Here is an 11533-nt window from a genome sequence, read left to right on the forward strand (position 1 = left end):
TCATTGCACACATTACTCATTACAGCCTGTAGGATTGACGTGATAAAAAACTTACATAAGGCTTTTCTGTTTGTTTCCCTTTTATTCGTTAAAACCAACTTGCAAATTTCCATTCTGTTGAATTCCAAAATCCAGCTGTCCTCCTTAAAATGTGTTGCAATAGACTGAAATAAATGAAAACACTACGCATGTAAAACAAATCTAGACACAACTGCATCTTGCTTTGACTCTAACTGTTGCTGGGGACAGTGCCTTAAGAAGGGTGCCTTTCCTTTGGTCAAAGTTCAGATAGTCTATTTTCATTTGAATTCTGAATTACGTCAAACTTATTTGGTTGAAGTGTGTAGAATTTAGTAAAAATGGATCCATCTGTGTGTGAATGTCTGCATATGTGTTAATGCGTGCATATGTTTGAATGTGTGTGTGCTTGTGGAAGTATGTAGTTGTGCTTGTATGTGTTTGTGTAGGATTTGGGTTCCTGGTGCATTGCTGGTTGTTTGTGAGAGATAGCAAACAGTGGGTTAAGGCGTTTTTCTTTATTCCTCAGTGCTGTGCAGTCTTGGAGTTAGTATATTTAATTAGCAAAGGGTGGGTGGGGGCAAGGGTTCTTGCCCCCTCCCCACCACAGTAACAGTTTTTTTTGTTTTTGATTTTTTTTTCAACATTTCTGTCGAATTGATGTAGTTTGTTTGATATATGGAAACATGGAATGTTAATTTGTTCAATCTCGCCGTTCATTCTTAACTGATGGGTTCAGAGGCTATCCCTCGGCTCAGGTACGACCACATGCAAAGCTCGAGGTCTTCCAGTAGCTCGAGGCCAAGTCCCTATCCCATGATGCACTGTGAATTACCCCAGATCTAGTTTCCCGCGGCATCTGATTGGAGGTTCCAGTGAAAGTTCGGGGCAGTAAACTTTAAAAATTTCTATTTCGTAGCTTTATTACATAGTATTAGTAGTTTTTTGACATAGGTAGTTAGATAGTTAGCTCTTATAGCTTCCTTGCAGTTCCCTTCCCGTGTGTTTATATATTTATGCTTTAAATATTTGGCCTTGTTGTTTTGGCCTAGTTAACTTTCTCGGGTTCATATTAGAACGACGAAAATGCATTTTGTCGGCACATAGTGCGAACAAGAAAAACAGCGAAGCTGCTGTTCAGCAAATTCTTTCCCTAGGAAAGAAGTCACTTGACTGCTTCGTTGCTTTGCCTGCTCTGGAGTGTAGTGTGATCCCTTGTCCGGTATAGCTCCAGAGCGTGATTGTGCAACAGTTACTGACCTTAGGGTTAGGGTGCGGGTTAAGGTAAGTGCATATGTATGAAAGTGTTTATTGGTTTTTTTTTTTTATTTTGCGTTAGATGTATGGTTGAGTTACGTGTGTGTGTGTGTGTGTGTGTGTGTGTTTTTAGCAGTTTACTTTTGTTTTGGGGGGGTAGGATTAGGGTTAAGGTAAGTGTGCTTGGAACTGTTTATGCAAATGTGCTAGAGTCACTGACCTTAGAGTTAGGGTGCAGGTTAAGGTAAGTGCATATGTTTTAAAATGTTTACTGTTTTTTTTTTTTTTTTGTTAGATGTATGGGTTACGTGCATATGTGTATTTAATTGTTTACTGGTTTTGGGGGGGTATAATTAGGGTTAGGGTATGTGTGTGTGTGTTTGGAAGTGTTTAATGTTTATTTTTGGGGGGGGGTTGGAACAGCGATTTCTTTCCATAGGAAAGAAATCGCTGTTCTGTGGTTTTGACATTTTCAGCGTTCGCTGAATATGTCGATGTAACACCGTTCGCTGTTTTCAGTGTTCGGTGTTATAATATGAACCCAACTTTCTCATAGCATTTTCTATAGTAGTTCTAGTTGAAATTTAATTGCCTTTTAGTGATTTCTATTATTATAAGAGTTTTTGGATACTTTTATCTCAGGCTCGTGTGTGTGTGTGTGTGTGTGTGTGTGTGTGTGTGTGTGTGTGTGTGTGTGTGTGTGTGTGTGTGTGTGTGTGTGTGTGTGTGTGTGTGTGTGTGTGTGTGTGTGTGTGTGTGTGTGTGTGTGTGTGTGTGTGTGTGTGTGTGTGTGTGTGTGTGTGTGCGTGCGTGCGTGTGTGTGTGCGTGTGTGTGTGTGTGTGTTAGAGCCTATTATTTTCATACTAATTTTTTGGTCTTGTGTGTGTTTAGGATAGTAGCATGGTGGATGATAAGGAAAAATATCCCAAATCCGGTTTTAAAAAATGTCCGGACTGTAATCAAAAAATTTGAGTGACTGATGGGCATGTTACCTGTGTATATTGTTTAGGTGCTGTCCACTTACAAGAATCTTGTGCTATCTGCCATTCCTTTTCATCCAGGGTTTTGCTAGAGAGAAAAAGGAAATTAATGGACAGGGGTTTGATAAAACACCCTTTTCAAGAGGCATTGAGTGACTGGGATGTTGCATGCAAATCTAAGTCCTCCAAGAAATCTGTCAAATCTAAGGACTCCAAACATTCAAAAAAGTAAAAAAAAAATCTGATGAGTCTGCGACTTCGGCTCCACAGGTTTCGGAGCCGACTGTCCTTTCTTTTCGGATCCGGCCCACAGCCTTGGAGCTGGTATCCGAAGTGCCTCAGTCACCATTACTTCAGTCGGCACCATCTGTTCATTCATCTAGGTCATCTTTTGGATTTGGATATGGATCAATTGGTGCAGAAGCTTCTACAGGCACCAGGCCTTGCTAAATTGTCTGCTCTGACCCAAGCGGCTTCGGAGCCGAAGACCGCTACTCCTGCTTTGTCTACTTCTCCTCCGAGTCATCGCGGTCCTTCAGAGCCTAAAGAATCAGACCTGTTGATCGTGGAGCCTGTGGTATCCTTGGCGCCGACCGGGGATTCTAGGAGCCGACCCTCTCCAGTCGGATCCAGAGAGGGTAGTCGAACTGACTTGGTGCTGACTCTTCCTCTCGGGTCTTCGACTCGGATGAGCTCAACTCCTACCTCCGGCTCGGAGCCCACTGCCTCGGTGCAGGAGGGTTTGACTGTTTCCTCGGATCCTTTGACTCCTTCCCATCGGAACAGTGGTGCCTTCGATGCCATGAGGAGAGTTTGGTCTCCCAAGACATCCTCGACTTCAGGCCTTGCTTCCTCATCCCCTAAAGCACCCATGTCTGCTTCTGCTTCCATGATCCAGGCTAAGCGTAGAGACCCAGAGACCCAGGTAGCCCCACACAGTGGCCCCTGCTCTTCCGAGACCTCTCCAGAAGCCCCCACTGAGGAGGCTCCTAGGAAGAGATTGTGCAAGAGGAAACACTTGGACTCCCCACAGGAGTCTTTAACATCTGATACTGACTTGGATGAGTCAGAAGGATCCCCACGGTCCCCCTATGAGGATATCTCCTTTGCTGAGATACTTGAGATCCTTATGCAGAGGGGTGACTGGCAGTCCAAAAACCCTTCTGAGGATGAGTCATTTCTCCTGAAGGCTTTCGGGTCTCAACCCTCCACCTCTTGGGTGTCTCCACCCTTCGATGAGCTCATGCAGCTGGTTTCTCGAAAGGCGTGGGAATCACCGGACTCTATGGAGTCTGTGCCTAGGAGGCCTAACAAATTTATATCAGCCCCACTAGACAAAGCATTCTTAGCCAAAGAAGTTCCGGTTGATGCTATGGTGGTGGCGGTGGCCACCAAAAAGGAAATGTCTGAGACTTCCTCATCTTTCCATCGTCCTAATAGAGAGTCTAAGATTATGGATAGGTATGGGAAACACATGTTCACTTCAGCGACTTTTGCTCTCAGTTCACTGAACTACTTAACCCATTTTACTAGGTTGCAAAGAGATCTTCTTAAGGAGTTGGGAGATGTTCTTCAGGATAAAGTAGCTGCAGGAGCCTCTGATAAAGTTGCTGCCCAGCTTTCCACCCTGAATTCTATTGTCAACTCATCCATGCATCTCTCATCCTATGCAGCTGATGGAACGAGTAGGGCAGCGGGTGCAGGAGTCGCTTTTAGAAGACATTCCTGGAAGCGCTTGTGTTCCTTCGCAATGCCCTTCAAGTCATGCTTCGTGAACATTCCCTTTGATGGCTCATCCCTTTTTGGGCCTAAAGTGAAGGAAACCTTGACCAGGTGTGAACAGGAGGGAAAGACTCTGTCTGCCGTCGGAGTCTGTTTTTTCACCTCTACCCAGCCTTATCCCAAAGGTCAAAGGGGAGGGAAAATGTGGTTCCAGAAAGCCCAAGGAGCCTTTCAGGACACACGTGGTGAACCCCCTCGAGGGGCAGAGGAGGGGGGTAATAATGGAAGACGTCGCCCTTGCAGCAGAGGTGATCCGCAACACCAGGGTGACAGATCACTTCTCTGAGCAACCCTACCAGCGCTCCTGAAAGGAGGCCCGACTGTCCTGCTGTGGAGGTAGTCGGGGGTCGCTTATCTTTGTACCCAGACCCCTGGCTAAAAATAACAAAAGAGAGCTGGGAATAAAGTATCATTTCCAGAGGGTACTTCATACCATTCGCTGCACCCCCACCAACCATAAGGAGAATCCCGGACGTTCCACCCATTTGCAGGGAACAGGCAACTATAGAGGTCCGAAAGTTGCTAGAAAGAGTCATCCAGCCAGTCCCGGCTGACCAAGCAGGATCCAGAACTTATTCAAGATTCTTTTTGGTTCCAAAGAAAACGGGACTGGCGACCCATTTTGGACCTCAGCAGACTCGACCAATATGTAAAGAAAGACAAGTTCCGGATGGTCATGCTTCAGTCTATACTTTTTTAGGAACAGACAATTGGATGTGCTCAATAGATCTCAAGGATGTGTACTACCACATAAAGATGGCCAGGCCATCCAGAGATCACCTGTGTTTCCAGCTGGGAGCCAGTCATCATCAGTTTCGAGCCCTGCCCTTTGGTCTCACTAACAGCCCCCAGAGTGTACACCAAATGCAGGGCAGTGGTCACGGTTCACCTGAGGCGTCTAGGATTTCAGGTGTTTCCGTACCTAGATGATTGGCTCCTTATCGCCACCACCAGGCATCAACTGATTCAGATAAGGGAGTACACACTACTAAGAAAAACAAAAAAGTACCGAAGCTAACACAGCTGAAGGTAAAACAATAAACTTTAATGCACACAAAAGAGAGTAAGCGCTTTCACGGTGTGATCTCACCGCTTCATCAGTCTGATGAAGCGGTGAGAGCACACCGTGAAAGCGCTTACTCTTTTGTGTGCATTAAAGTTTATTGTTTTACTTTCAGCTGTGTTAGCTTCGGTACATTTTTGTTTTTGTTGGTAGTTACTTGTTACTGTACCGATCTATTTTTATTCTCAGCATACTTTTTACACAAGGGAGTACACACTGTCACTCTGCAATCACCTAGGCATTACAGTCAACTCAGAAAAGTCTGCCTTGTCGCCTATGCAACATATTGTTTTTATCGGGGCAGAGCTAGACACCTCAGCTACCACTCTAAGGCTACCAATGGAAAGAGTATTTCTTCTTTATCAGCATGTTAGCACATTGGTATCAAAAGACAGAGCACCAGCTTCAGAAGTTCTAAAAGTATTGGGTATGATGGCAGCAGCAATCCTAGCCATGCCATTAGCAAGAATGCATATGCAGATTCTTCAATGGCTGTTGTTCACTCAATGGTCTTAACAGGTACTACCCATTTACCACACAATATTGATTACAAGCTCTTGCAAGAAAGACCTCCAGTGGTGGTTGACGTGTCTTCATATCACCATAGGATGCCCCTTTGTTCTAGCCCCTCCAGTGGCCGTTGTGACCACGGACGCTTTCCTGATAGGGTGGGGGAGCATTTTCAGGGAAAGACTGCCCAAGGCACATGGACTGATCAGGAGTCACATAATGCATATCAATGTCCCGGAGATGAGCGCAGTACTTTTGGCGTTGCAGTACTTCCAGGATTCTCTTCCTCTAGGAACAATTGCGATTCAGACAGACAATATGTCAGTAGTCTGGTATTTGAGCAAACCGGGGAACCAGATCTTACTCCCTTTGCTGAGAAGCCCTCAGAGTTTGGCAGTAGGCTGTTTCCTCCCAGCACTTTTATTTGCAACACACATCCCGGGAGAGCCAACGTGATAACAAACTAAGCAGGACAATCTTGTTGCCACACAAGTGGTCCCTCAAGAAAGAGATTGTGGACAGGATTTTCTGCAAATGGGGTCAGCCTTGCTGCGACCTTTTTGCCAGTCACATCAACACAAAATGCAGAAGCTACTTTGCCCTGATTCCCTCTCCAGGAGAAGCCCCAAGGGACGCACTCTTACACGATTGGCCCCCAGGTCTCCTCTATGCATTTCCACCAGTACCATTATTACCCAAGGTTCTACAGAAAGCAAAATCCCTGGGAAGGACCATCATTCTTATAGCCCCTCATTGGCCTCGGCAGGTTTGGTTCCCATTCCTTCAACCTCATCTCTTGGAGGATCCCTGGATTCTGGACCCAGTTCCAGACCTCCTGACACCCGTCTGAGGACCTTCATCCCTCTCTGCAGTCATTGAAGCGGACAGCTTGGCTGCTACAGTTCCCCTCATAGCCAGGCTTCATAATTTTTCCAGTAAGACAAAACAGATCTTTTTGTCTTCTCATAAGCCCTCCACTAGAAAATTATATCTTCATAAGTGGAAGAGATTTTCCATATGGGCCTCTAAAAATAATATTGATCCTTACCAAGCCCCCATGACATCCATACTAGAATTCTTGACTATGATTTTTAGCAAAGGAGCGGCAGCAGCAACAGTTCGGGTTCAGTTGGCTGCTATTTCTAATTTTCATCTTGGGGTTGACTGTTTAAATGTCATGTCCCACAAGTTATCCAAAGCTTTTCTCAAGGGGACATTTCATATGAGACCACCTATGAAAACTCCCTATTCTCCATGGAATCTAAATGTTATGCTTTCACATATAATTCTCCCTCCATTTGAAACAGCATAATCTTGTGACCTCAAATATTTGTCTTGGAAAACCATTTTTCTGGTAGCTATTACTTCTGCCCGCAGTGTGTCAGAGCTTCAGACTTTATCTATCAATCCTCCTTATTTGATTTTTTCATGCTGACAGAGTATCACTTAGGACAAAACCTTAATTTTTGACCAAAGTTTATTCAGAAACCAATATTAACCAAGTTATTGAGTTACCAGTTTTCTTCCCTAATCATTCCAACAAGTTAGAGTATATGCTGTACCAACTTGATGTTCGCAGACGGCTCATTTTATTTGGATAGAACAAAAGATTTCAGGAAATCAGACCAGCTCTTTGTTTCATTCTCTGAATCCAGGAAAGGTAGACCAGTGGCTAAAACAACTCTGTCTAAATGGTTATCTGATTGTATCACCTTTGCCTATTCAGCTGCTAATATGCCCTTGCAACACAAGATTAAAGCTTACTCAACCAGAACAGTTTCTACATTCTCTGCGTTTTCAGCCAAACTTCCCCTCGATAACATTTGTGCAGCAGCCACTTGGTCAAAACCTCATACCTTTATCACTCATTACAAAGTTGATAAGGCCTCCAGGGATAGAGTCTCCTTTGGGTCTATGGTCCTGAGAAATGTACTCCTGTGAGCCACCCGAGATTGATGGTGCTTGGGACGCTACCCATCAGTTAAGAATGAACGGCGAGATATAACAACTTCACATTAAGAAGTTATATACTCACCATAACGTTCCATGTAAGTTCATCTCGCCTTCATTCTTGTGTCCCTCCCTCCTACCCCCTCCTGATAGGCTGATAGTTAACCTAGATGTTGGTTTCATTCTGGTTGCTCAAATTCTTCTTCCCTTTTATAGGGGAATAACTATTGTACATGGTTATAGTATACGCAGCAAACAAGATCTGAGATAATTCACAGTGCATCATGGGATAGAGACTTGGCCTCCAGTTACTGGAAGACCTCGAGCTTTGCATGTGGCCATACCGGAGCCGAGGGATTGGCTCCAAACCCATCAGCTAAAAGTGAAGGCGAGATGAACAACTCGCATGGAACGTTGTGGTGCGTACATAACTTCTTAATTGGTGATATTAGACATTTCATTATAGACCCTTTAAGAACTTGTAGCTTAGGAAAAGGTGCTAAAACCCCCTATGTCACACACATTTTCAGGCATGATCAATTCTGTACTGCACCCACCACATGTACAGCACTGAGTTAATAGACCCTTTTGCAAAGTGAAAGTTACCTGCCTTGTTGAGGGCCATGTAATCTCGCTGCTTATTTACTTGTATTTTTATTTTATTGTAAATATGTCCTTGATCCATCCATCCATAACCCCTTTTTCCCATTATTGCACATGGGTTTGGGGTGTTACTTCAACAATGACAATCATCTAGCGTCAGGTTACACACTGTCAGGTGGCTAGCCTTGGTGCGGGTTAAGGTGTCCTTGATGATACACTTTAAACACAAGGCAAATGTTTCTGATCATGGTTGGAAAAATACTTCACATTCCTTAATCTCACTTAATGATTAGAGTAACCCAGGGTAAAAGTTTTAATCATTGTGGCTTCAGTACAGGTGCAGTTTGTTCCAGAGGGAGAATCTGATCACTTGCATGTTTTCATCCTTGGAAGAACACCTTTCTTGCAGTCAGAAAAAGGAAATTAAAATTTGATTTCCATTAAATGAGGACTTGCTCAGATTTGGTGACCCTCTGTCTTTGTAGGTTGTGAACAATCCCTTGGACACAGATGTCACCCCTACAGATGGCATGCCCCTGAAACTTTCAGTTACAGGAAGTTTGCAGAAGTGTTTGGCTACCAAGCACAGAACTAGTGCTTGGGCAGCCCAACCCTCTACTTCTGGAGTGTCTTCCCCTGTGAAGAGAGAGGTATTTACAATACAGATTTTGATGCCAAAGCAGCAAGAGCATCAAAATGCATATTGAGGAAGGAAAAACTAACTGCAGCATGAATATTGTATGGAGCATCAGTATTGTGGCAATGTGCTTGAAGTTGCTTCCTTTGTGTGCTAAACCGTTTTCTTTGTAGTAGGCACAGGCACATTCCTTAAGAAAGGAATAGCTTGCTTTTGAAGATGTGTAATGTATCTTCTTGATTGATTTCTATTGAGAGATGATTCCAGATGTCAGCTCTGAGCTTTCCAAATGTCATTTTAGCCGTCACCATCTTAAATCTGGGTCTAAGTAGGTTTAATAAAGGTATCCTACAAGAAATAAAAGCGTCCCTTCAAGGAATTAACTGTGCTGAAAAACAGCAGACACAAATCATAAAATAACTGCAACGGAAACACAGCAGAGCTAAAAAACAAATAAAATGTAAAATATATAAACTTTAATAGCACAGCACAATGCCTCCGAGATCATCCATGTGCAACTAACAACGGGCAAAACTGCAATTCAAATTGTAGCTTGCTACAGATCACCCACCATAACCCAGGACTCCCATTCCATATTTCTGGAGACACTGGAAATATGAAGGTCCTACCAAACCCCCTAATATTGGGTGATTTCAATTACCCAAACATTAACTGGGTGTACTACTCAAGTACTAACTCCCTTGCCCAACGCTTCCTAGAATTTATAAACTCAAAATCCCTGGATCAACTTGTCAACACCCCCACCAGAGCTGACAACATATTGGACCTGGTCATCACCAACATGGGCGACCGGTGTTCTACACCATAGGTCAAACCCCTTGCTGGTTAAATCAGACCATAGACTAATCACTCTGGATATCCACATTCTGCCCCCACCCCCCAATCAAGGAAACCACCATGAAAAACTTTTCTAAAGCGAGCTTCACGTTACTTAAGACCAAGGTGGAAAGGTTCACAGCCCCCATGCTGAAGGACAGTGCTGTCCAAGCTGCTGAATCCCTTACAAAGGCACTCTTTGAACACCTGCAAGAATGCATGGATCGTGCTATCCCAAGCAAAACCAAGACTCACTCCTCCAAGAAAAGGAAACCAGTCTGTTGGACCCCTGCCATAAACAAGCTGTATAATAGGAGGAGGAAACTAGTGCAGAAAAGAGTAAAATCCCAAGAAGGAAAGACATCCCTGATCAGTATCAGCAAAAAAACTACAATCCCTCATAAAATCATCCAAGGCTAGCTTCGAAAGAAAAATTGCCAAGGACTCTAAAGATGACCACAAAGCGTTCTTTAGCTATGTCAAGAACCTAAGTGGAAACTCTCAGATATGCTCTGAGTTAGTGCAGAATGGCACAAACTACACAGAACTGACTGATATTGCCAACATTCTGGCAGACAGGTGTAGTGCAAGCTTCACCCCCTAAAGGGATCATAACCCTACCAGAAGAATGTAGTGCCTTGGCAATCACTGACACACAGGTTAAAACAGCCCTATCCAAAGCCAAAAATACAGCTTCAGTGGGACCAGACGGTGTCCCAGGCTGTGTCTTACACGAGCTCCAAAATGAACTAACCCCTCACCTAAACACACTGTTCAAACTCAGCCTCTCTACAGGCTACATACCCATAGAGTGGCGCACAGCAACAGTTATCCCGCTCCACAAAGGTGGAGCCACAACAGACCCCAGGAGCTATCGCCCTACAAGCCTGACTAGGCTGGTCTGCAAGGCTATGGAGCGCTTCATCATGGACTTCATTAACAGAGACATTGGGAACCTTCAAACATTGGACCCTACCCAGTTTGGCTTTAAGGGCAGATCATGCCTCCTAAACCTGGTGGACTTATTTGAGACAGTTACCAAGGCTTTAGACGAGGGAAAGGAGGTCCACACAGCCTACCCAGACCTCGCAAAGGCTTTCAACACCATTCCCCATTCTGGTATTATAGACAAGCTCACCAGTCTGAACATAAACCCCTACGTCACAAGATGGGTTGCCAGTTGGCTCACGGATAGAACCCACACGGTGAGAGTTGCAGGCTCTAGGTCTGACACTAAACCAGTTACAAGTGGCGTACCCCCAAGGGCTCAGTCCTGGGACCCCTCCTGTTCGGTATATACTTCTCAGAGGTACAAGCAAGCACAGGACGACTATGGCTGACCAAGTTCACAGACGACTGCAAACTGGGAGCCATAATTGACTCTCCAGCTGATACAGACACCCTCCAGAAGGGTCTCACTGAGACAGATGCATGGTGTCCAAATCCATGGCCTCAAGCTAAATGCCAAAAAGTGCATAGTCATCCCCTTTGGAAAAAAACAAAGTACCTGTGAACTACCACATACGTGGTAGCCCCCTAAATACAGAAAATGTAATAAGGGATCTGGGGACCTAAGTAGGTAGTAATCTCTCCTTTGATAATCATATTGCCAAGGTGGTTAGAAAATCCTTCTGTGTGGCCCACCTAATCACAAAAGGGGTCGCATCTAGAACAAAAGAGGTTATTGTGCCCCTCTTCTCATCACTCATCAGACCCATCATAGAGTGCAACGCCCCATTTGGGATGTACCTTACAAGACACACCTGCAACAGCTGAAAAGACCACTGAAGTACCTCAACAAGAGGATTACTGGCCTCAAACATATGCCCTATGCAGCCTGACTGAGGAAACTCCAGCTGTACTCGGTTGCATACCGCTTACTCAGAGGTGATCTC

The 11533-nt window shown here is 44.5% G+C and overlaps 1 protein-coding gene across 7 annotated transcripts in view; it reads left to right on the forward strand.

The window, feature by feature from the left end:
• Nucleotides 1-11533, forward strand: part of GIT2 (GIT ArfGAP 2) — a 1410467-nt gene that overhangs the window by 720918 nt on the left and 678016 nt on the right. The window lies entirely within an intron of this gene.

The sequence above is a fragment of the Protopterus annectens genome, chromosome 4.part0, assembly GCF_019279795.1.
Source record: "Protopterus annectens isolate FY-2018-M chromosome 4.part0, PAN1.0, whole genome shotgun sequence".
NCBI classification, from domain to species: domain Eukaryota; kingdom Metazoa; phylum Chordata; order Ceratodontiformes; family Protopteridae; genus Protopterus; species Protopterus annectens.